Source organism: Lissotriton helveticus, chromosome 10 (genome assembly GCF_964261635.1).
Source record: "Lissotriton helveticus chromosome 10, aLisHel1.1, whole genome shotgun sequence".
Lineage (NCBI taxonomy): Eukaryota > Metazoa > Chordata > Amphibia > Caudata > Salamandridae > Lissotriton > Lissotriton helveticus.
This window is the reverse complement of record NC_136071.1, coordinates 304477700-304503789: the sequence shown is the minus strand read 5'-3', so window position 1 is coordinate 304503789 and position 26090 is coordinate 304477700.

The window sequence follows — 26090 nt, the reverse complement described above, 5'->3', positions numbered from 1 at the left end:
GTTGTTTGATGGGGAGCCAGTGAAGGGCCGTGAGGAGGGGTGAGGAATGATGATATTTAGATAGGCCATGCACCAGGCGGGCTTCCTGGTTCTGCACCAGCTGAAGGCATTGAAGTGCATAGGCAGGGGCACCATTATAGATAATGTTCCCATAATCGATCTTGGATAAGACCATGGCCATTACAATCAGTTTGAGTGCAGAGGGAGAGAAAAACTGGGATACTTTCCTAATACGCAGGGTAAAGAAACAAGAAGAAACAACAGAACTAATGTGGGTGTGAAGTGTCAAATGATGATTGAGAGTGATACCGAGGGTCTTAACTGAATGAGAGGGGATGGGAGGAGGACCAAGAGAGGGGGGCCAGAATGATGGCGACCAGGGGTTGCCACTGCCGCCAGTCAAAATCAACTTTGTTTTATCCGGGTTGAGTTTGAGATGGTTTGCATTCATCCAATCCCGGATAACCAGCATGACAGACTGGAAGCTAGTGATGCCTGGTGAAGGGGAAGAAAAATTAAAAATAAGTTGGAGGTCATCAGCATAGTTATAAACTGTGACCTCCATTTTTTGGAGTGCAAAAATAAGAGGAAAAATGTAAAGGTTAAATAAAAGGGGAGAGAGAGAAGAGCCCTGAGGGACACCACATTTCCCCCTGCGGGGCAGGGCCGAGAATTCGGCAAGGTGGACCGCCTGAGTACGGTCATCCAGGAAGGAGCCTATCCAGGTCAGAACCTGTTCCCCTATGCCCGCCGCCTTGACACGGGGCAAGAGGATGGAGTGGTCCACCGTGTCAAAAGCGGCGGACAGATCCAGGAGGACCAGGGCCTGAGGGGTGTTGGTATCAAGTCCCTCCCTGAGTTGGTCCATGACTGAAATAACCACCTTCTCAGTAGAGTGGCGGGGGCGGAAGCCCGCCTGGCAGAGTGCAAGGTAGTTACTGTTCTCTATGAAGGAGCTGAGCGCCTGGGTGACATGGGACTCAGCTACCTTTCCCAGATAAGGGAGAAGAGATATAGGGCGGTAGTTTGCCGGGGAGGAAGGGTCAGCCCCCGTTTTTTTTAGTATAGGGAGAATTATAGCAGTCTTAAAAGGGGCCAGGGCGAAGCCATAGGTAAAACAATTATTCAGGACGGTAAGGGCAGGGGATGGACATTCAGTAAAAATCTGACGGAGAATGCGTGCCGGCAGATGTGGACTGGGGAGCCCGACTTGACACGCCTAAGTAAAGGGGGCAAGGATTCTCCAGTGAGTGGGGGAATAATAGAGGTGAGAGACAGATTATTGCCTCATGGTTGGGGGTGAGTGAGAGTGGGGGGGGGATGTTGGCTTTGATGGCTATTTTTTCAATAAAGAACTCGTTGAGCGAGTGTCATATGGCCTGCGAGGGGGGAATCTTGGGTAGAGTTCTGTCCGATGATGCCAGCTCGTGGACGGTGGAGAAAATCTCGCGAGGCTGGCTTTCTGCAGCTAGGATGCGCCCAGAGAAATATTCGGTCTTGGCTGTCAGAATGGCTTGTTTATATTGACTGAGTAAGGTAATAAAATGTCTTCGGGTGGGGCAGTATGCTCTTCTCCAAGCTCGTTCGGCCTGCTGTAACTAGTTTCTTGGCTTTAAGACCAGAGCTAAACCACTTGTTGGGCATTGTGGTTGCGGTTGATGGTAACCCGCATAGGGGGGGCCACTGGGTCGCAGGCTTTGGTAAGCCAGCGATCTAGGATGGTAGCCTGGGAGTGTGGGACCGAACCCGATAGGTCTGGGCAGGTGGCAGCTAATGAGTTGCAGAGAGATGGAATGTCGACTTTATGCCAGTTCCTTGCCCAGATGTTTTTGGGGAGGGAAGGAGATGTTTTACGGCTCAAATCCAAGGAAAAGGCGAGCAGGGAATGATCCGACCAAGGACAGGGCGAAATAGTAGGAGTGGAAGTCGGATGTTTAGTGTCCAAATCTGATCAAGGATATGGCCCTGGGTGTGGGTGGGACCTTGAACAAGCTGAGTGAAGTTAAGGCTGAGAAGCAACTGAGTAAAGTCTTTGGAGGTGGTCTCCTCGGCGGGGTCAGTAGGCCAAAAGTTAGTCTCCCAGAACGAGGACAGAGGCACTATTGACTACCAAGGTGGCCAGTAAGTTCTGGAAGGCAGAGAGAAAGCCAGGGGATGGCTGAGGTGGCCGATACCTTAATACGCAGGTGATTGGGATCTTGAAAGAGGTGGAGCGTACTACGAGGCAGTCAGCTGCTGGTAGTGTGGGCGATGCAAGTGTCTGAAAATGAAATCCATTGCGAGCAATCAGGGCTACCCCACCACCTGCTCTATTCTCGGATCGATCAGCACGGAGCATAGAGTAGTGGGGCGGGAGGGTGGCCAGGACGCTTGGCAGGGAGTCAGATCTATACCATGTTTCGGTTAAAAACAGAAGGTCTGGGGAATTGGAATCTAAAAGATCAAATATTTCAGTCTGGTGCTTAACGGCTGATCTCGTGTTCAGAAGGAGGACAGCAATGGGGGAGAGGGGGGGAACGGGCGTGATAGACCTGGGTAAAGCAATGATCGGCCTGTAGTTGGCTCAGAGCAGAGGTGAACCCTTCTTAAAGATAGGCACAATCTCTGCGCCCAGCCAAGTACCAGGTATTGGCATCCCTCTCAGGACTGCGTTGTAAATAACTGAAAGGTATGGGGCCCATACTGCAGATTGATATTTGAAAAGGTCACCCGGGAGCTTGTCCAGCCCCGGGGCTTTCCCTGCTGCCAGTTTGGTAATTACATAACTGACCTCCTTCACCCTGAAGTCAGTAACGTCTAAGTGCTGTGTTTGGTCTGGCAGCACCACTCCTATATCTCCCTCCAAGTTAGTAGGTCCTGCTGCGTAAAGGGTTCGGAAGGGCTCTTCCCAAACACTTTCAGCTATATTTGCCTCCACAGCAGCCGCTGGCTCTGCTGAACCTATATTTACAATAGACCAGAATTTCCGTAAATCTCTGGCTGCCAACGCATTAGATAGACCAGTCCAGTTATCATGGTCCCATTCCTCTCTTGCGTACTTCATTACGCGCTTATAGTTAGCTCTCAGAGTCTGTACTACGAACTTTGCAGACTTGTATTTTATGGCAGAAACAAGTTCGGCCTTTGCTCTTCCACCGTTCTTTAGCCTACTCTGCCACCCCAGTTCAGACATGGCTATATGCAAATCAGTCTGACCCTGTGCCTCATGAGAACAGTCCAGCCCGAACTGCCAAGCCATGTCTTCCCTGGACCGGAAACAAGCTTCCCATGAGGCACAGGGTCAGACTGATTTGCATATAGCCATGTCTGAACTGGGGTGGCAGAGTGGGCTAAAGAATGGTGATGGATTAAACCCAGTTCTTTTGACTGGGTGTGAGTGTTTGATTCAGATGCTCCGTCCATCACCACCCCCTTTTGTACCGCTTTTGGCTGCCATAAGTGTGGCAGGGTATGCTCAGACGTGTGTCCCTTGCTCACTTTGCCACTGGATTCAAGCAAGCCGGGCTGAAGACGGCTGGAATGCCAGAAACCGGTCCTCGGAAGCTTGTTTCCGGTCCAGGGAAGACATGGCTTGGCAGTTCGGGCTGGACTGTTCCCATGAGGCACAGGGTCAGACTGATTTGCATAAAGCCATGTCTGAACTGGGGTGGCAGAGTGGGCTAAAGAACGGTGATGGATTAAACCCAGATCTTTTGACTGGGTGTGAGTGTTTGATTGATTCAGATGCTCCGTCCATCACCACCCCCTTTTGTAACCCTCTCTCAGGGGGCCGCACTGCACGCAACCTCCAGTGTCTCTGGGCCTGAATGACCTAGAGAGGAGCGGTGATTCAGAGTGGTGTCTACGGGCACGGGCAGGAGGGGGCGGTGGTTTGGTTGAGCAGGACTAAGTGAGCAGGGGGGTGCCATCCACTGGAGATTGACACAGCCATATAGAGAGCAGCCAACACAGTCACCCCTGAAGTGTGAAACTAGAAAACCATCCTCCAACAATCCTGCCCCTGCACCAAAGCAGCAGCGGAGCCGGACCTGCGATCAGCTAAAATAGCCCTAAGCCAAGACCACTTCGGTGCAATGAGATCTGGGAAAGAAAGAAAGTACACTGCACCCAAGCGAAGGAAGCCCAAGCAATCAGACGCAGCTGGGGTACAAGCCCACGCCAACCATATACTAAAACCTAAAAAACCCAAAAGCCTAACTCTACGGGACTTTTTCAGAAAGACTCCATCAAAAACCGCTGAACTAATACAATCATTAGAGCAACACCCGCAAACTTTGGAGGCAACCACTTCTACAATCTCGGACCACTCGGGGTTCGACTGCCAAGTACCAGCGCAAAACTGGGTATTGGAGACGATGCCAGCAAAAGAGCCGCCAGAGGTCTACATTTTTGGGTACACTCGTACTAACCATAACAGGGAAAACACCCAAACCGCTCCTGTTCAACCAGGCAGGCCCTCCACGTCTCTGGCAGATGACAATGGGTCCTCCCACCTACCGCAATTACAGCTGGAAGACACCATGTGCCCAATAGAGGTTTCCCCTGTGCCGCTACAACTCTCACAATCTCCCGTCGTAGGACTGGTGTCCTTGACCCCGTCCAAGCAATCTACGGGCCTCCCCCTGCAAACAACGACGGTGCAAATCCACGGGCAAGCTGGGCCTGTGCAACCCAACGGCTGTCATCCACTTTTAACCCCTTAACCCCATCAATAACAAAAACACCAGTAGCACCAACAGACTTGAGCCCTCTTTACAAGTCACTCTCGTCTTCTGGCCAAACAAGGACTCCATATCAAAGTCAATCAGTGCAGCCGGCTGTAAATGACCAACTCATGTCGGATCTGTCCCTCTTCTTTAAGACCACCCTAAGTTCCCCAAGCCGGAGCCTCACTCCGAACGAAAAACCTAACCTAGAAGAGGACACTACGACTAGTGTCTGGCCACAATCATTACAGACTCTCCAACAAACTGTGACTGCACTCAACTACCATTCAGTAAAACTAGAGGTGCAGGTAGACTTACTAAACACCCTGGCACTTTTTACGTCAGGGATTGACGGCAAATTAGACAAACTGAACTCGCTAATTTTAAGGGCCCAAGCATCTGCAAACTTTGTCCAACCAACATGCTGCTGCTCCCCAATCATTGACTCCCTTTCTCTGCTTCCAGACTGCCTTTCCACCATCATCAGGGAAGTAAAGCAGCTGAGGGGTGGAAACGTGTTAGCCGAATTGCAACTCCCCAAACATCAAGAACTGGACAAACCTTCGCAGGACCCTGGAAACAAAAATACAAAAATAAAGGAAGAAGAAGCGGATACCACAGGAACAATCAATCGCCCATCACCGATGAACGGTCATCCTCAGAGCGCTTCAATAAAACCAACATCGACGGTTGAAAATGGCCCTCTCCCGTCATCAATTGGGCTAACAATCCAGCATGCCCCATCTGAGGATGGGCGAAACAGTTCGGCTTCCTCGCCCGTTCCATCAGGCCCGGCCCCCCCGGGGCCCATTCCTCCTTGCAGCAAGAGAGAGCGAAAGCGCCAACGCAAATCCAGAAACAAGCTCAGGGCGAATTCCAACCTGGTCCATCAGGATCTCTTTCCCATTTTTTCAATAGCCGAAAATAAAAGAAAAAACCAAAGAAACCAGCACAGTGGAACCAACGACAAACCCAATAATAACCCCCAATGGAGCCGCACCGGATTCACCAATTCAAGAACCGGCGAGGAGTCCTCAGAGTCAAAGAACACAAAGAATTGCCCTGGCAGCGACAGCAGAGGGCAGTGATCCCGTAATAAGCATAGGGGTCACCCCTGCCAGGTCAAGTAATACTGGGCACGAGACAGCAGCAGGAAAATCTCGGCCTTTAACGGCTCTCCCCCTTTCTGGGAATGTAAACACAATGCTAAAATTAAGTTTTACTAAAATTATCTGTAATGATAGTTACCCGGATCAGTCATACATTACAATCAAAACGGGTCCCCCTCCAACCACCACAGCAGTCACATAAAAACAGATCAGATGCAATATTCGAAAAAGCGGTCTCCAGACCGACAAGTGCACCAGAGCCGCGAAGTGATGACCTATCGGGTCACCGGATTTTACTAGACCCTAAATACAAATCCAAGGGGCGGCACGACATTCTTAACAGATCAAATTTGTTGAAATTAGCGGAGGATATACCGGGGCTAGCAGGTATGGACACGAAATGCATAAAATCCATTGAATTCCTCCCCCCACGAGGAAACCAACCCTCTGAGGTCACCGTTGTAACTTTTGCACAGGGAGGCTGGGCAGGAGCCTTTCTTGAACAGAAGGCCACACTGCGGAACTGGCGAATCAGAGTGTACCCTTACTCAACGCCAGGGTATCCAATCTCGCTGCTAACCAGAGCGACCACACCCAGCCAGTCGGCCCCTACTAAAAACAAAGAGCATGGGAAGCCGTTCTCTGTTTTAAAAAATGCCTCGGTCGGATACAGAACTTAAATGTCCCGAAATAGTGGTGAGAAATGAAGAACTAGACCACGTCTGGTGATGGCTGCCTGCAGTACTGGCCTCAAAATACCCAAACTGACCATCGGCAGCTGGGTCACCCGCAGAAACACACAATGCATCCAAACCACTCCTCCTAGCAGGGGTACTACAGCACAAAGCGGATAATAGCAAAGGGGGGACACTCTTCTCACTGTGCTCATGGAATATTAGCGGCCTACACCAAAAAACCTTAAACGAAGACACCATGGCTTTCCTGGGGGAATATATGGCAATTGCCCTACAGGAAACCTGGGAATTAGTGGGCCGCCCTATAGAAGGATTTATCGAATATCGGACACCGGCACTTAGGTACAGCCGCTTCGGCCACCCCAAAGGCGGGCTGTCCACATACATATCCAACAACTTAAAAGGCAAATTCAGTCAACTTTACTTGAAAGAAGACTGGCTACTGGGGGTCAAATTCAACTTGCGGAGCAGACTGCGATTACTCTTGCTTATAAATGTGTATATTAACCCCAACTCCCGCACAAAAAAAGACCACCTGGCCAGACTCTGTGAAATTATGAATGATATAGCCACAGAATATCCCAACACGGACCGCATTATCACAGGGGACTTTAATACAAACCTATTTCAGGGGAACACAGCAGACTCAGAAGGACCCAACATGACCAGCATCATTGAGGCTATCCCCCAATCCAAACCTCCTGTGCAAGTTTCCAATATTTTAGGCGAGGTCACCGTGATGAGACTCTACAACGCAGGTTACCTGGTGGTGAATGGAAGATCGGCCAGCGACTCCCCACCCCCAAACTTGACCTGGTCAAATGGAAGAAAAAAGTCCTACTTGGACTTTACTATCTGCAATTCGGAACTCCTGTTTAATCTGGATAGCTTCTCCGTTCTGCCTAGGTCAGAAAGTGACCACAGGCCGTTGGCTATCTCTTTCACCACAAATTTTGCCCTCCATAAAAAGGCACCATTTACTTACAAAGGAATAAATTCCGATAATTTAAAACCCCTGAAATTGAGTGAGTTCAATTGTCAGAGCATCTTAAGAACAAGCAAGGACTTTATCATGTGTGTTCCAGAACAAGTGGCTTCCCCAACAGTAATATGGTCGCAGTTATGCGCACATCTGATCAGTACTTACCCAGTGATCAGACAGGGCCCAAATCATACTCCACGAGTAGGAGCACCAGCCCTCCCCATTATAAAATCTCTAAAAAGAACGAGAAACGACGCACTGAGGTTGTTATCAAAATTTCCAGGGAACAGCAGCTTTCTCGTTACATACCGTCACGCCCAAAAAACACTTAGGAGGGCAGTCGCCCAAGAGAAAAGGGCCCAGGAATCTCAATTCTGGGTCAAACTGGTATGGGAAAGCAAGCAAAAGAACTCCAGGAAATTCTGGTCACTTGTCAACCGCACCGATCCAAACATAACATCGTTTGGATCAGCAAACATTCAGGAAGCAGACTGGATTTCATACCTAACAAAACATTTCCAGGCACAAGACCGCCCTGGATCAACATGGGCTTTTGACACTGGCATGGGCGTAGCACCGCATACCCCACCCGACTTAATGCAGGGGCTTACCACACTTGATGAACTGTGAGAAGAAAGAGTAGCCAAAGCACTGACAAAAGAGAGACAAGATGGAGCACCAAGCCCGAATGGCCTGCCACAAAGGCTATTCAAGTCAGACGTCCCCTTCTGGTCTATGGTGCTATCAAACCTCTTTAACCACACCTTGAGCTCTCAAACAATTCCGGACTCTTGAAGAGGGGCTATCATTCATCCTATTTATAAAGCTGGAGCACGAGGCAACCCGAACAATTACAGATTAATCGCCCTGTTGGATATAGAGGCAAAGCACTTTGCAGGCCTCATTCTGGAAGATCCTAGACAATGGGCAAAGGATAACAATCTGATTCCCTTGAATCAAACAGGGTTTGCTCCTAACTCAGGTACAATGACAAACCTGTTGACAATCTCCACCATCATTGACAAAGCTCTTTCAAGCTCCAGGTCGATTTTTTGCTTCTTTGTTGATTTCAAAGCAGCATTTGATAGGGTGCCCAGGGCAGCACTCTGGCAAAAACTGAGGCAGTGGGGAATCCCAGACAACATTCTGAATCCAATTATCCTGCTGTATTCCAACACATGGGTTCGAGTGAAGTTAGGGTCTAGCTCGCATCTCTCCTGGAAAATCTCGACCTTTCGTGGTGTCAAACAGGGATGCGTGCTGGCCCCCCTCCTCTTCAACCTATTCATTGCTGACCTGTCAAGCACTCTAGAGAAGGTAATCAGCCACCCACCCAGTGCTTAATTTGTAAAATATGAAGTGCAGGTGCTCAAATGTTTGTCGGAGGCCACACCCACTTTTCTCTGGCTCCACCCACTTCATCCGCTGGCTCCACCCACTTACTATATTAGCTCCACCCACCTTTTCAACTGGGACTGCTAAAAGTCAGAGGTAATATATATCTGGCTGATCCGAATTTCAGCATTGTGAACTAACTCTCTGACAAATGCAATAGGAAGTGTTTTTTACATTGTGAGCCATCCACAAGAAAGGACTTTACATATTTTATCACTTACACACTTTCTTGCACAGATCTCTACTTCAGGAGGGCTAAACATTTCTGGTTTTCTTTGTGTTCATTTGTAATTTTAAGTTTTGTATTTACTCATGCATGAATTAAAGCATGTTTTCTTTTAAAAAATAAAACACAGATTATTTTTTGATTTATTCAGCATCAGTGTTTGCTTGGTGTAGTTCTGAATTTGTAACACGCTCTAGTTCTCTGAATAAGTCTTGCACAGCAATGACGCGCTACCCGAAAAGTCCAGTGCTAAACGGGAGGAGATAGTGCTCGGTCTGGATCCAATAGTAATGTTGCCACAGGATATGAGAGATGAAAAAAATCAAACTGTCAAAAGCAGAGCCCAGTAACCCCGCGTTACACTGGCTGGGACCACCCAAACAATTACCAACATTTGAATCTGAACTGCAATATAGATGCAGTGTTAGCTCCCTCTGCTGTGGAATCACACACTTCAATGGCTGCAGTGCTTTTCAGTGCTGAGAAAAACAGCTGTAGCATTGCAATGCATGAGTGCCGGCAGCGGGGCTTGTGTTCATGAGAAGTTGAAATTCCTCCATCTTTTGACTTCCAACTTGCAGATCTGTGGGACAGGGACTTGCTTGTTATTTTCTGCTTGCTGTTTGGGTAGCAAAAGCAGTGTGGTCTGTTGGCTTAGCAGATGAATAGGTCCACTGTATGGGTCTGTGTTCGACCTCATGGTCACAGGTTCAAATCCTGGTAGGTCCACTCTGCCTTTCATCCTTCTGATGTCGATAAAATGAGTACCATTGAGTTGGGCAACAATAAACATCTGTTATTCAGTGGCAAGAAGCCTACGAGTGAACGTGGGCTTTACAAATATACTTTATGTGTGGTACAAAGTTGACATAGAAAGCAGCAGTTACCAATGACCTGGAAGAAAATAAGAGACAATGGCGGGTCTGTGATATGATAATAAAAGGTGGGTCTCAGTGTGAGTTGTGGTTCTACTGCAGTTACTACAGGATTTGTATTGTATCAAAAAAGTAATCTTCTCATGGCACTCTAAGACCTTGAATTAGTGTTAACTTTGGCTAGGAGAAATTCTATACCCGACAGCAATATATTTACCATGCCTGGCACAGGAGCAGGAGAAAAGCTGCCCATTTCAGATTTATTTGTCACTGCAGCATGGAAACATTAAATCTGGCAGTGGACGACAAGTAAAATGTCAGGTACCACTGATGGGTTTACATTAAATGAGCAAATCCCAATTAATTTTCCAGCATCCATCTATATGATGCTGTAGCTGGGATATTCAGACAACCGTGCAGGACAGGCAACAGATTATTTTTATGAGGCTGCGTGCCACGGCCCGCGTGCGTGCCCTCCCTGCCCTGAAAAACAACGAAACTGAATCTGATCTCCACTGCCCTGCAAAAACGAAACTGAATCTCCTGATCGGTCCAGCAGCCAGGCAGTCTCCAGTTCTGAAGGCGCATGGCCAGTCGGTCTGCATAAAACGGTTGAAATTTGAATAGAAAGAAAAGACAAGTGACACGAAAGGGAGTCGGGGTGAAAAAGAAAAATGGAATTATTGGAAGAGGTCAGAGGATGAATAAAAGGAGATAGGAGCTTGGTAAAAAAAAAGGACAAGAAACAGAGAAGTCAGAAGAGAAATGAGTAGGTGACTGTAGACGATGAAGATACGACACTGAGGTTGAAAAGGGTGACGTGACAAGTGGAAATGCGGCAGGCAGAGGAGGGGAGGGGGACAGGGGCGGGGAAGGGCAGAGGGTACGGGCGTGAAGGGGAGAAAAGAAATGATCAAGAATCCGAGGGATGGGGAAAGAAGAAACAAATTAGTGGGAGAAGAAGGGTCAGATCGATGGCTGCGTGTACTGTGGCGTCATAACCAACAAAAACCCCATATAGGGTAAGACCTGGTGCCCTAAAGAGGAAGCATGATGAAACCAGCTTTATGCAAAACCCATAAACATTCTTCCCATATCATTCTTCTTGTATCCACCAGCCCTGCCGCAACTGCGCATTAATAAATAGCCACTTCCTGGGCACTACTGCCCACTGCAGTGCACTGGCATTCTGGCAACAACATGATCGCGTTGATGACGATGACGTCGATGATCAAACCAGGCGGGGATCAAAAACAACATTAACCAGTGACTGACGTGACCCACGGTCCCACCGTAGGCCTCAACTGCGCAACTTTTTTTTTAATGGCACCGGCCAGGCCGGCCTACTACTAGTCTGTCCCACCGTAGGTAGGCCTCAACTGCGCAACTTTTTTTTATGGCACCGGCCGGGCCGGCCTACTACTACACCGCCTATTGTATCGGTCCTAAGTTAACGTCAGTGTCACCACCAGTCTCAGTCACTGACCACCAGTGACCACCCACCAGCACCAGTAATGCTACACTGGCTACCAGTACCACCAGCCAGCCAGGGCCCCCCGGCCAGGCCCTGCCTGCCTCGCCCTCACCTGCTGAGGAGCACTCGTCCAGAGAGTGACTGAGCTCCCAACTCCTGCTACGTCACCACCACCACACTGGTCTCGTCTCCGGCAGGAGCAGGACTGGTCTCCGGGATGGCTGCCGGCCCTCACGCTGCTGCTGGTGAGGAGGTGCGGGCGGGTATGCTGGGGTGGGGCGGGCAGCCAGCGAAAATGAGTGTGCATTGGCATCTGCGCATGCGTGGCTGCCTCTGCCGCGCACAGCTCCCACCCCCGCAGCAAAGCCCTGCCCTGGCCTCCAACCAGCACAAGAACAGACTCCCACCCACACTGGGGCCCTGGCATGGCGACTCGACCCTGTGGCGGCCTGACCCGCTGCTGCCTGCAACTGGCAGGCAAAGTCAAGTTTTGAAGAAGTTGAACAGTCAGACAGTAAGGTAGGACTAGACTACCTACTACTCACGTGATGCTCACAAGAATCCTGGAGAATCGAAAGTGCAGTGGACTGGCTCACGTCACGTCAGCCTCCCCCCCCCCCCCCCCCCACTAAGACTATCTGTCAGTGTCAACGAGCCCGGCGGCCGGTCCCGCAGTAACTAACACTCGGAGTCGGAATGCAGTATTTAACGCACGAGTAGTCACGACTAGAGACTTTAATTTACACAGTCACAGGTGCACTTAATCAATGCCGCGGCTGCCGTGACATAGACCCGGCCCTCATAATTAGGTGCCGGTGCTAAGCACCGGCAAGCCCCGGCTCAAATTAAGCCCTGCACCCCCCCAAAGTAGGAGGCACGGCATTATGCAATCTCTTATATGCCGACGACCTGGCACTGTTCAGTCTCACCAGAGTGGGGCTACAAAGACTCCTTGATGCCTTAATGCAATATACGGCTAACAACCAGTTAGAAATTAACATGAAGAAAACTATGATTGTCCTGTTTGGCAAAAAACGCTACAGCGGTGGAGGCTGGTCGATAGATAAAGCCTTTCAATCTGCCAATCTTACAAATACTTAGGGGTCCATCTTGACTCCAGGGGCAGTTTTACTAAACAGAACACTGCGATTGCAGCCAAGGCTACAGCCTTATTGGTATCCTTGGCTAAGTTATCGAGGAGACTCTCAGGCCTGTTGGAATCCTGCCCAACCCACACACTGCAGGAACGAGGATATGTCCAATCCACTATTCCGACTCACCAGCCACTCTCTGACAGGCACAGATGAGAAAGCTGCTGACTCAGAAAAGGGGGTGGAAAATCACAAGGCAACCACGCCTTCCACCCAAGTAACTTGGCATCAAAAGGAACACCCGCCTCCTTCTTCTGCTCCTGCAGAAAGAGAAACAATAAATACACCCCACAGTTATGTTTTAGTCCCCAGTCCTACCTCTAAGGCATATCTCCATATCCAATAAACAACATCACACACACTTACCATAAGCGTGAGCAGGCTTGGCTTCAAGGAGTTGATAAATGAATAGTAAGGGTGTTTTGGGCGTGGGCGAGTAATAGGTTTACAGGGTAAAAAACACACACCTAAAGCAATGGTATGTACAAAAAACCCCTGTTAGGGAAGTCCGGGGAAAAGGACACACAACCAATCCAAGGAGGAGAGCCTCTTCCGCCTTCTTGCGCTAGCAAAGGGAAAGAGGAAACCCAGCCGGGTTCCTCTCGCGGAACGGCCCAAAACGTCACGTCCACCTAAAACGAGGTGGACGGGAAGCGCAAATGCAGCAAGGGATCGTGCTACGGCGCGAGTGTTTACTAATTTTCTCCGCGTCTCCGTGAAAGGAGAGCGGCGTGCACCGGCGCTCTGCCACCAGGAGCCCCTGAAGGCAGAAACAGATCACACTTGCGCTTCGACCGCAATAAAGGCAATAATAAGGGCGGGACAAAAATAAGCAGGACACTAACTAAGTTCTAGCTACCAGGGACCCAAACGGGGACAAGGGGAAGGAACAAATATAGGGTAAGAACCAAAAAGCGAGGCACCAGGTCAAGGGAAAAATATCAGGATACGGGACAAAAAAGAGGCAAATTCGAAGGGAACAGGGAATTCTCTTCTTCTTTCCACGAGCCCGTGAAAAGACAGCAACCAACAACAGGAAACTCCGGAGCCAGGATGCAGGAACCCACAGGTTAGCAATAACAAGCGTAGACATAAGGGTAGGACTCCTTTTTATGCTACTGGTGTGTCATGTGATGTTGCTCAGACATGGTCAACGAGAGAGGACTGGGGACCTAATCCTAACAGTACCCCCCCGACAACCCTCCCTACCGGGCGAGGTTTTCGGGGATGCTGCCTGTGGAATATTCTCACCAGCCGAGGCGCATGCACTCCTCCAGCCGGTTCCCATGTCCTATCCTCCGGGGCATACCCCTTCCAGTCAACCAGGTAATACAACCTGCCCCTCCTTCTTCTAGAATCAAGAATGGCCTGCACTTCAAACTCCTCTTCGCCATCCACTAATACGGGTGCAGGAGGAGGTAAGACCTGATCAGATGGGATGAAGGGCTTCAGCAAAGAAGTGTGGAACACCGGGTGGATCTTATAGTCTGATGGCAATAACAACTTCATTGCCACAGGGTTGATAACCTGAACCACTGGGAAAGGGCCTACATACCGGGGCTGTAGTTTACGAGAACCCTGTAATCTCAAATTACGTGACACCAACCATACTTGATCGCCCACCTTATACCCAGGGGCTGGAACTCTATGTCGATCTGCCTGTACCTTCATAGCCGCCTTGGCCTCCTGCAAGCTGCCCCTAGCCACTTCCCAGATGTCTCCCAATCGTTTACATACTTCGTCTATGGCTGGCACGTGCCCAGTGGGTTGGATGGCGAGGGCTCTAGGATGAAATCCCATAGAACAAAAGAAAGGTGACATGCCCAAGGCCGAGTGTACACTGTTGTTATATGCGAATTCCGCTATGGGCAAGGCCCTCACCCAATCACATGAAAGGGACGTAGTCAAGCATCTCAAAAACTGTTCCATCGTCTGGTTGGTGCGTTCTGTCTGCCCATCTGACTGGGGATGGTACGCAGATGACAAACGTATATCCATCTTAAGCACCAGACAGAGCTCCCTCCAGAAATGAGACACAAACTGCGCCCCCCTGTCTGATATGACGGCTGCGGGCAACCCATGTAACCGTACTATTGAGACCAGAAACTCCCATGCCATTTCCTTTGCTGTGGGAATGTTTCGAAGTGGCAGAAAGTGAGCCATCTTGGTAAATAAGTCTACAACCACCATTACCGCGGTAAAACCGGAAACCAGGGGAAGGTCTGTGACAAAATCCATGCTAATGGTGTGCCAAGGGGAAGGGGGTACTGCCAACGGTTGTAACAGACCCGATGGCTTACTGTGTGAAGGTTTATTGATGGCACATACAGGGCAAGCTGTCACGTATTTATGGATATCCTGAGCCACCGTATCCCACCAAAACCACCTCAAACACAACTCCTTGGTCTTCCCGATACCCGGGTGCGCAACTAAAGAGGATGAGTGACACCACTCCACCACCTTTTGTCTCAACTCGGGAGGAACGAACAACCTCTCCCCCTGATACAACAACCCGTCTCTGAGTACCACCTGAGGCAATCGTAACCAAGGGGCCACATCCACATTGCGCAACAGATCTTTAATGGTCGAAGCAAATTCCTCCACCGAAACAACTCCCACAATCCTCCTACTATCCAGCATAGGCCTGTTTTCCTTCCCTGCTTTTACTTCCTCTGGATCAACATAAATCCGGGACAAGGCGTCTGATTTAATCTGTTGAGCGGAAGGTCTGTAGGTGATAATAAAATCATATTCATTAAAAAACAAGACCCATCGCATTTGTCTGGGTGTCAGGGCCCTGGCTGATCTAAAGAACTCCAGATTCTTGTGATCTGTGTAGATTGTAACTGTATGCCGGGCCCCCCACAGATAATGGCGCCATTCTTCAAAGGACAATTTAACTGCCAGTAATTCCCTCTCAGCCACCGTGTAATTACATTCGGCCGGCAGCAATGTTTTAGAGAAATAGGCAATAGGGTGCATATCTCCCGTGCCCCCCTCCCTCTGGGACAAGACACCACCTACTGCACTTGCGGAAGCATCCGTTTCCACAAAGAAGGGAAACGCCGGATCTGGGTGAGCCAGTACTGGAGCAGTTGTAAAGGTTTCCAACAATAACTGAAAGGCATTCTGGGCCTCCGGAGACCACTCAAACGAAATCCCTTTTCTCAACAGGCGGGTCATTGGTGCCACAATGTCTGAAAAGTGGGAGATAAAGCGCCGGTAGAAATTAGCAAACCCTAACAGTACCTGTATGTGCTTCACTGTTGTAGGCACCGGCCAGGTCAATATAGCTTGTATCTTTTTTGGATCCATTCGTATCCCTCCAGAGGAGATGAGGAAACCCAAAAACTCCACCTCCGTAGCGTCAAACTGACATTTCTCAAGTTTGGCATAAAGCCGGTGTTCTCGCAGCTTCTGTAACACTTGTTTGACATGAGTATGATGGTCAGCTCTGGTCTCAGAGAAGATAAGGATGTCATCCAAGTAAACTATTACTGTCTTATCCAGGTGTTCGCTCAGGACCTCGTTTATAAAATACTGGAACGCCGCCGGCGCGTTACACAAGCCGAACGGCATCACACAGTATTCGAATAACCCATGTTTCGTTTTAAAAGCCGTCTTCCACTCATCACCGGGCCGCACCCTGATCAGGTGATATGCTCCACGCAAGTCCAATTTGGAAAATACCGTGGCCTTGCGGAGCTGATCCAGCAACACGGGGATAAGTGGAAGAGGGTACCGGTTTTTAATAGTGGCCTTATTTAATGTCCGATAGTCCACACAGGCCCTCAGAGTGCCTTCCTTCTTTGGGATGAAAAAGATGGCTGAAGAAACAGGAGAGGACGAAGGACGGATAAAACCTAGCTCCAACATCTCATCCAGATATTCTTTGAGATGTCTTTCCTCTGGTTCGGACAGAGCATACACTCTACTACTAGGCAAAGGAATCCCCTCCGCTAAGTCTATCCTACAGTCAAAAGACCGATGAGGAGGCAAACTCTGAGCACGGCCTTTGTCAAACACATCGGCGTATTCCAGATACTGTTTTGGAACCCCGTTCTCCTCTGTAGCCGCACAGTACAAGGGAGGGACCTTGTCACTGGCCTCGCTATAGCAATGCTTCAAACAATAATGCGAATCAAGCGTGACAAGCCGTAGTACCCAATCAATCCTGGGATTGTGTTCTTGGAGCCAAGGCACCCCCAGTACCAAGCCAAAAGAAGGCGCGTCTATCAGATCGAACACCACGCACTCAGAATGACCATTGTCACATAACAACCGCAGCGGCATAGTTTGTCTAGTAATACACCCAGACGACAACTCAGTCCCGTCTATCGCGCGTACCGGCTCTGGCTGTTTCTTATACTGGCAAGGCACACCTAGTTTCTCTGCTAGGGAGATGTCAATGAAGTTACCGGTGGCCCCTGAGTCCAACAACACCGAAACTGGCACCCTTTGTCCTTCTGCCAACAGCAACTGTGCCGAGATCACAAAATGTCTGGGCGCCATATCCACTGCTCCCAACACCTCATACTGTTCTCTTCTATGCACCTTTAGGGGTAGCCTTTCCACCTGTACATATGCCACCTTTTTACCAAAACCCAAACCAGACGGTTTAACGGGACACTCTCTCGCAAAATGACCTCCTTGTCCACAATAGAGGCATAAGTTCTGATCCCTCCGCCTCTTTCTTTCCTCAGGCGTAAGGGGCCCCCTGATCCCTCCTATTTCCATAGGTTCTGGCTTTGCTTCACCAGGTTGCTGTTTTACATCAGGCTTTAGAAAGTTCCCTCTAGAAACCTGAAAACGACCACGATCCCCACGGCGCTCTGATAGTCTGTGATTCAATTTGACAACTAGATCTATAAAAGCGGCGCACTCTTCAGGGGGGTCCACCACTTGTGAAACCACGTCCTTCAATTCGTCGTTAAGACCCTGGTAAAACAAGGATGTCCGCTTATCGGCCGGCCAATGTGTCTCTGCAATCAGACGATTAAAAGACGCAATATATGTCAAAAGATCCTGTCGACCCTGTCGTAGTTTCAGTAATTCGGAATCACTAGCTTGCATGAAAGCATGCTTCGCAAATAATCCCCTCATCAGTTCTTTGAAGGCATTGTAATCTCTCAGTACCTGATCATTCCCTTCCACTAAGGGGATGGCCCACTGGGCCGCTGTACCAGCCAGATACGAAAGAGTAAAGGCCACCTTCGCGGCATCATCAGGGAAAGCACCAGGTCGACACATAAAGTGTAACTGACACTGGTTCATGAACATCCCATACTTCCCACTGTCCCCATAAAACCTTTCAGGCGGAGCCAGGGGAACAGGAACGGGGGAGTTTACAGTGATAGCCACAGGGGTACTTCCTCCAGGGTTGCTCTGTCCCGCCCCCCCATACTGGAAAGTAGCCGGATGTATTACAGGATTTTGGGCTCTAGGTTGGGACTGTGCCTGTGCTCTTACTACAACCAGCTCCTGTCTCAATCCCACATTCTCCTGTCTCAATTCCTGTACTTGGGCCTGTAAAGCAGCAAGGGCACCCATTATGTCAATCATGGAGGGGGCTTCCGCCCCAGCCATGGCCCCTCCGTCTTCGTCCATCCAAGTTCAGGCAGTGTAGTTTAACGTGGGCTTGTTATTCTGTTGGAATCCTGCCCAACCCACACACTGCAGGAACGAGGATATGTCCAATCCACTATTCCGACTCACCAGCCACTCTCTGACAGGCACAGATGAGAAAGCTGCTGACTCAGAAAAGGGGGTGGAAAATCACAAGGCAACCACGCCTTCCACCCAAGTAACTTGGCATCAAAAGGAACACCCGCCTCCTTCTTCTGCTCCTGCAGAAAGAGAAACAATAAATACACCCCACAGTTATGTTTTAGTCCCCAGTCCTACCTCTAAGGCATATCTCCATATCCAATAAACAACATCACACACACTTACCATAAGCGTGAGCAGGCTTGGCTTCAAGGAGTTGATAAATGAATAGTAAGGGTGTTTTGGGCGTGGGCGAGTAATAGGTTTACAGGGTAAAAAACACACACCTAAAGCAATGGTATGTACAAAAAACCCCTGTTAGGGAAGTCCGGGGAAAAGGACACACAACCAATCCAAGGAGGAGAGCCTCTTCCGCCTTCTTGCGCTAGCAAAGGGAAAGAGGAAACCCAGCCGGGTTCCTCTCGCGGAACGGCCTAAAACGTCACGTCCACCTAAAACGAGGTGGACGGGAAGCGCAAATGCAGCAAGGGATCGTGCTACGGCGCGAGTGTTTACTAATTTTCTCCGCGTCTCCGTGAAAGGAGAGCGGCGTGCACCGGCGCTCTGCCACCAGGAGCCCCTGAAGGCAGAAACAGATCACACTTGCGCTTCGACCGCAATAAAGGCAATAATAAGGGCGGGACAAAAATAACCAGGACACTAACTAAGTTCTAGCTACCAGGGACCCAAACGGGGACAAGGGGAAGGAACAAATATAGGGTAAGAACCAAAAAGCGAGGCACCAGGTCAAGGGAAAAATATCAGGATACGGGACAAAAAAGAGGCAAATTCGAAGGGAACAGGGAATTCTCTTCTTCTTTCCACGAGCCCGTGAAAAGACAGCAACCAACAACAGGAAACTCCGGAGCCAGGATGCAGGAACCCACAGGTTAGCAATAACAAGCGTAGACATAAGGGTAGGACTCCTTTTTATGCTACTGGTGTGTCATGTGATGTTGCTCAGACATGGTCAACGAGAGAGGACTGGGGACCTAATCCTAACAAGGCCCCACTGTCTTGCCCTTACTGGAAGCGCTTAGAGCAAAGATCGGCCCTACACTCTCGTATGGAATAGAGATTTTCAAGGGCAAAATGAACATTACCTTAAACAAACTTACAACCAAACTCTACAAGAAATTGCTTCACTTGCCGAGCTCCTCCTCGCCAGCACAGGTCAGACTAGAGTTGGGGTTAATTAATTATGAAGCCTCCAACGTTGGCTCATATCTTAAGCTGATCCACAAATTAAGACAGGCAGAAGCAGGTACCCTGGTATTCCTAGTTTGGAAGGAAATCAGTGTGAACAACCCGGGGGGATCGTTTGGCCGCCTCCTAAATGACCACATTCAACGAATGTCTGCTGCGGATCTCTGGGCTCTTAATCCAAGCCAGATAGTCTTTAAAAATACAATCAAAAAATGTATAAGATTGAAATCCCTGATCATGGACTAAACCCTTCTTGCAAAACGCAGTCATGCTTGGGCAGTAGCCAACTCTTACAAACGACTATCCCCGGCCAACTACTTTTCGGCAACATTTTCTCATTATCTAAAGCGATGTCTAATCGCCCTTAGATTGGGAGACTGGCGTTTCCTTCAAAATCTCCCAGCATGGCGTCGAAAACGGGACGATCTAATGTGCAGAGGGTGTGGGGCAGCAAATGAAACCATTCTGCACGGGCTTTGCATATGCCCTCTCTTTACTCTTCAACGCAGACGCCTACTCAGGCCAGAATGGAACAGGTTGGGAGTCCGGACATGCAGGCACGCCATTATTGCTGCTCTGTCTTTAAAGAACACTGTTTTAAATATAAAATTGGCCAAATTCGTTCAGCAAGTTTACAGCATTTTAGAAAAATTGGAAACGGCGAAGGCTTTGCTGATAACTGTGTAGAACGATAAGTATTTTAACCTCATCTGCTTTGTCCGGGAGTGTTAATTTTTAAATTGATACGTCGCAATAAGCACTGATAAGAAAGGCCAAATTTTATTCTGTTTTTTCTATTTTTCTTAATCTGTAAAATTGTACTTAATGTGTTGGAAGAATCTTTTAAAGATATGTTTTTATATATCTAAATAAAGAAATTATTATTATTATTTGGCGGGCAGTCTGCTGCATGAGTTTCCCTATGAGCAGTTTGGTCAGAATCAATCACTGTCCTTGGGATCTCAACCAGAGGTTGCATCGGGGCATTAGCAATAATATTAGTGTTAGTATGGGGCCTTTGTACTGTAGCTCCTGCACCTGCTGAAGAATGAGACATCAGTTTCAGGACCCCCCTGATCCTTCTTTGCCCCCTTCGCACCCTCCCTTGGGAACATTTTCACCCTATCAAAGCCCTCACCGGTCAAGACAGTAGCCCTTTCTATATTGGACAGCCTTAACTCTATCTGGGCTAGTCTGGCTTCAAGAGGGCCGAGGAGAGCCTTGTAAACCATACTCAATTTAACAATCATCAGATCTTCTTGCATAAGTGCAGAATTGCTAATGTTTGGATCAGCCATATTCAAAATAGGGGAACTTGCCTCCGTGGGGGTGGCCACTACTACTGGAGCGCTTACTGAGGACATCCCATTAGGTTCTGGGCCTCTCGTTTGTTTAACGAGCTTGGCCTTTCGCCCTCCTGATTTGTGAGCGATGCGCTTCCTTTTAGGTATGGCCCCCTCACGATGCCCCCTTGAATTACTACCGTTCTGCTTCTCCTGGGAAGTATTGACTAATTCAACATGAACATTAGTATTAGGCGCAGGATTAACTTCCAGTACACTTGAATCAATAGTATGGTTGGAGTGTGAACCCCCCGCCCGATCTACACCTTCCTGTGCTGCCATGTCCATCATTTCCGCGCGACCTGCAATATTTGCAAGCGCTCCCCTGTCCGGCGTCTTTGCATTCATAATGTGTCCCGACGATCTTTTAGCATTTTGCAGTTCCTGGGAAAGGCGCCTTTCCAGAATGGTCATCTCATTAGATAAAAGCGAGCTGGCTCTGATAATAAAATTATCCAATGTTCCTGCAGTGCTAGAGGCCGAAGTTATAGTTTTACTCCTCAGCTCACGGCCTGCCATCTCAGTCTATTGCAACTGCCCAGGAAAGGGTTTCTTAAACTTGGAAATCTCCTTACCTCACCCACGGTCTAAAAGGGGCCCACCCTTGGCCCGGGCTTCACCCGGAATGCGTCCGCGCGCGTACCGTTGGGGTAGGCCACAGATACAGGTCAGTGGGGGGGATGGGCGGGATGGGCGGGAAGAGCACACAGCGTCACCTCACGGGCTGCTGGTCCTCGCAGTCCCGCTGTTCTTTGCCCCAAAGTCTCCTTGCTGAAGCATCCAAACGTCCACACGCCAATGCCTTACTCGAGCGGCACCATTTATACTAACCACTTAGAGGTAGTATTGCTGGACCAAAAATAGGATGTTACCCATATGGCTCCTGTTCGTTACCAGTTCTGCTTTACTCAGATGATGCCATTGCAAATGCAAATACAAATGTTACTTGAAGCCTTTGCAGATTTTATGGATCATTTAGATCTCTCCATAGAGCACACATAATCACATGTAATGGTCATCAGTGCTAAGCCCACAAAACATAAAGCTGGTTTTTAATAAATAAACATTACACAAGTTCATACTTTGAGCGCCCTGGATATTTTGTTTGTTGATAGAAAAACATGGGGAACTCTGTTCACTTCAAAAAGACTCATATATTCACTCTTGGGGAGCAGTCATCGATTTTGGCATAAGGTTGAGTAAGAAACCAATTAAGGCCCTTCTCCTAGTCTACAACTCCAAATGTGTGTCTGCCACATGTTATGGTAGTGATATATGGGGGTTACATGATCGAAGTGTCATCTAGGTTGAGGATAATAGGTTTGCCAGCTGTATCCTAGTTGTTTTGCAAAGTATTTCAACTTTTGCTGCTCATGAGGAATTGGATATTAAATATATCTTGGATACCATTGCACTGTTACAGAAGATATCTGTACGGTACAAGAGTGAACCAATCTTGAACAGAGTGATTATTAGGGACTGTCCAACCCTAGACAATATAAGAGCAATCACATAGCTCAAATATATAAAATCAGAGTTTACTATATTGGGTGGTCCAGATTTATTTATTTCATACTGCGAAATGATAACTAAAGCAGATTACGAGTGGGTTTAAAACAGTGTCTCCATCCGTGTGGCTGCTTCAAGGGAAGGTAACAAATTACAGAAACCTGCTGCTCATGTCCATTGCCTGATAAAAACTGTACTTCCAACTGAATCATACTTGACATTGACCTATTTCGAGGCTGCCTTGCCCACCAAGCTTTTCGAAAAGCTTATGAATTCGCCAATGAGAGCATTTTTGGATGACAATGATTTGCTGAATGACACGTCACTTAGGTTTCACAAAGGCCATTATACTGAGTCAGCATTAATAATAGCCACAGCGATAATCAAGGCATCCGTGGACAAGGGTAGTAATGCTGCCCTTGTCCTACCTGACCTATCTGCAGCATTCCACACAGTCAATCATGATCTCTGGATTGACCAGTTGTGGGGTTAGGGATTTGAGGGTGTTGAGTTCTCACTATTGCGCTCCTTCCTGACCATATTCAATCGGTTTCCCTAAAAGATTTTGCATTAGAACCTTTTTCTTTACCATGTGGGGTCATAAGGATCGTCTTTAAGCCTAACTCTTCAACATGTACGTCACATCTCTAGGAAAATCTTTTGGGTTAAAATTGTTTTCGTACGCTGATGACACCCACATTATGAGATCTCACTCTAGCAAAGGCCCAGATATGAGCATCATATTTCATAACTGTATGAGTACTGTGTGCCAATGGATGGACAATTGTCTTAAATTAAATTTGTCAACAACTGAAGTCATCCTATTTGGTAACAACACCTTTTTCTGGTCCCATACTTGGGGGCCAGATGACCTTAGTTCTCCTCCGATCCGAGTTAAAAAAAAAAGAGAAATCTTGGTGTTTTAATTGACGACAGATTCACATAAAGGGAACAAGGCAATTAAATGATCTCTACCCCCTTTTACACCTTGCGTGTTAACAGGAAATTTGATCTATGGAAAGCAGTCATTATAGCCTTTGTGCTATTTAGAGTTGATTATTTAATAATGTGGCTGTTCCCTCCAACAAGCTTTCCTCCTGAAAAGCAGGAGTTTTGTTATTTACACTGCACAGAACTAAAACTTGCTCCCTTTAGGACTCAAAACCGCTCCATCCCTGCTCTTGTTTTGAAAACCTGCCTTTTCAGTCTATAGGATTCTAGCTTGCTCCGTAAGGCTTAATTTTCAGGCTTTTTTGCCAAAGCATCTGCAACCTGCTCACTAACCCTGTCACTTAGCGCCAAGATGTCTCCGGGTATTTGCTTGCGCTTTACAACTATATAAATTAAATCAAATCACATAGGTAACTAATGCTTAGCACCGCCAGCTATTGACAAGGTTTAGGCATAAACTCTGTACAATGAAACCGCTTTCCCAAAGCCTAGATTGCTTATAGTTCTCTATCTTATCCCTCCTCTGAGTGCAATAAAACATCGTCCCAGACCATTGCCCATTTTGTATTATTATAAGGAAAATATTTTTAACCCCTTCCATGCTCATGACAAGGTCAGCTCGTCATGCAGTGCACTGGAGCTGTGCTAATGACGAGCTGACCTTGTCATGAACAATGCATATCTGGAGAGTTCAGCACCCAGCGGGAATTGCCTTCGCACCAATGTGGTTAATACTTCTTTTAAAATTCATAAGTGCGGCCTGCTATGCTACACCTCCTGGTGCTTAATGATTTTTAAACTTGCGTGTGAGTAGATAATATTCTAAGTAATGCAGTTAAGCTTCAAGAGGCCTGGATTTAATTTTGTCATGGGCTTTCAGGTCTTTATTGTAGTGTCTTGTAAATTAAAGAATGCTGGAACTCTTTCCGTTCCCACTGTACACCGTAGGCCAGTGACGTAACCGTTGGCGAGAGAAGTTGAAGACCGGATTAGAAAGTTGAGTTCCGACTTACACGCAGAGGAATAACTATGTGTAAAATTACTCTCCGTGGGTGAAGTGGTTATTGGCGAGTTATTGAATTGGCAGGATGCTATAAATGGCAACGAGATAGGAGATGCAAAGCCTGTACATTGAAAGTTGTACCACAGAGAGTTTACTGTGGTACAGCAAACTGCTTGTGCATGCCATGTGTGCCCCAGTTAAAGTGTAGAATCAACTCTGGCACTGGTGGAGTCTCAGAGCAACACCTGCCTGTGTAAAACACTTAAAGATAAAGAAAGCGACATTGAAGGTCTTTGTATCTTGGCCACAAATTGAATGAAGCGGCTGCAAATAAAAGGTACTGCGCCTTTACTTAAATTAATGCCATCTGCCATACGGAGTAAGAATGCTAAAGGCGATTGCAACCAGGTTACGAAAGCAGCACACAGCAGTAGTTCAGTACAGATTAAACTGAAATTTATGTGCTATGAAAGTTTAACCGTGTGTTTGCAAAGAAACATTTAAGCACAAATCCGCCTTAATATCATAACTGCTTTCATGGACTACTAGTATACAAGGTTTATCTACTTACCTAAACCATTTGTGAATCATTGTGCCACAATGTGATACAGGGTGGACCCAGAAAGAGGAGTGAGGTTGTGCTAGTGGAGTAGTACCCGAATGTAGCGGCACACCACCAAAGTTGCCAGGTAGGGGCTCAGAAGAACTTCTTAGAGCACCATCAAATAAAGAGTTCCGATGGAGAGCCAAGGCAAAATCCAAGTTCCACAAGTCATTAAGGCTGACCCTAAAGTCAGAACGTTACGAGGTGATCGAGAAGCTTTGCCTGATTGAGTACCACAAGACGCACCTGAGAGACCGCTAATGTCCAACAATTTTACTACATTCTTAAAACCACCAACTGCATTTGATACCTCCAAAAAAAAAACAATAGTGGCAATAGATGAACGGCATGGATAGAGACTTTTGAAGATTTCATAGATGCAATAGATGAAAAAGATTATAAAAAGGATTATGCAACACATGAGGAACATTGTTGGTGAAGGGGTGAAAGAAGTCAAAAAGAAAGATACCACAAGAAGGTGAAGTGACATACAATCGAATCATACCGGCCTTAAATGTCAAGTTTAATCCAGTGCAAACGTGGGTTATGAAAGATACATATTTAGTCAGGAACGCTAGAGGACAAGAGTTTGTTGAGAGACTGAATGTTCAGGTGAAACACTGTAAATTCAATGACTTTAATGATGAAGCTGCCAGCCGCAAAGTAATCGATGAATGTACGTCCGATTCCTTTCAGTGATGAATGCTGAAGGAAACTCATAACTTGGAACAAGTCTTCAAGGCTGCTTATGCTATAGAGGCTGCTGGTCATTAAGCAGCTGACATGCATGCCAGAGGCGCCCAATGTGCATAAGTCATGAGCATATAATGTAAGCCAAAGTACAAGGCGGATGGACACAAATTGATGTCTCCACAGAAAAAGAAAACTTGTTACCGATGTGTACTGTCATTCCTACATGAAGGTAAATGCCCTGCCATTAGACAGATATGCATTGGCTGTGGTAAAGCAAGCCATTTAGTGACCACTTGAAAAGCAAAGGGGAAAATAAGTGCGCCACAGAGTGGAGACAAAAGGGCCGATGGAGCGCTACCTCAGCAATGTTAGACATGCTCCCTCAAGTCAAGTGTTCACATC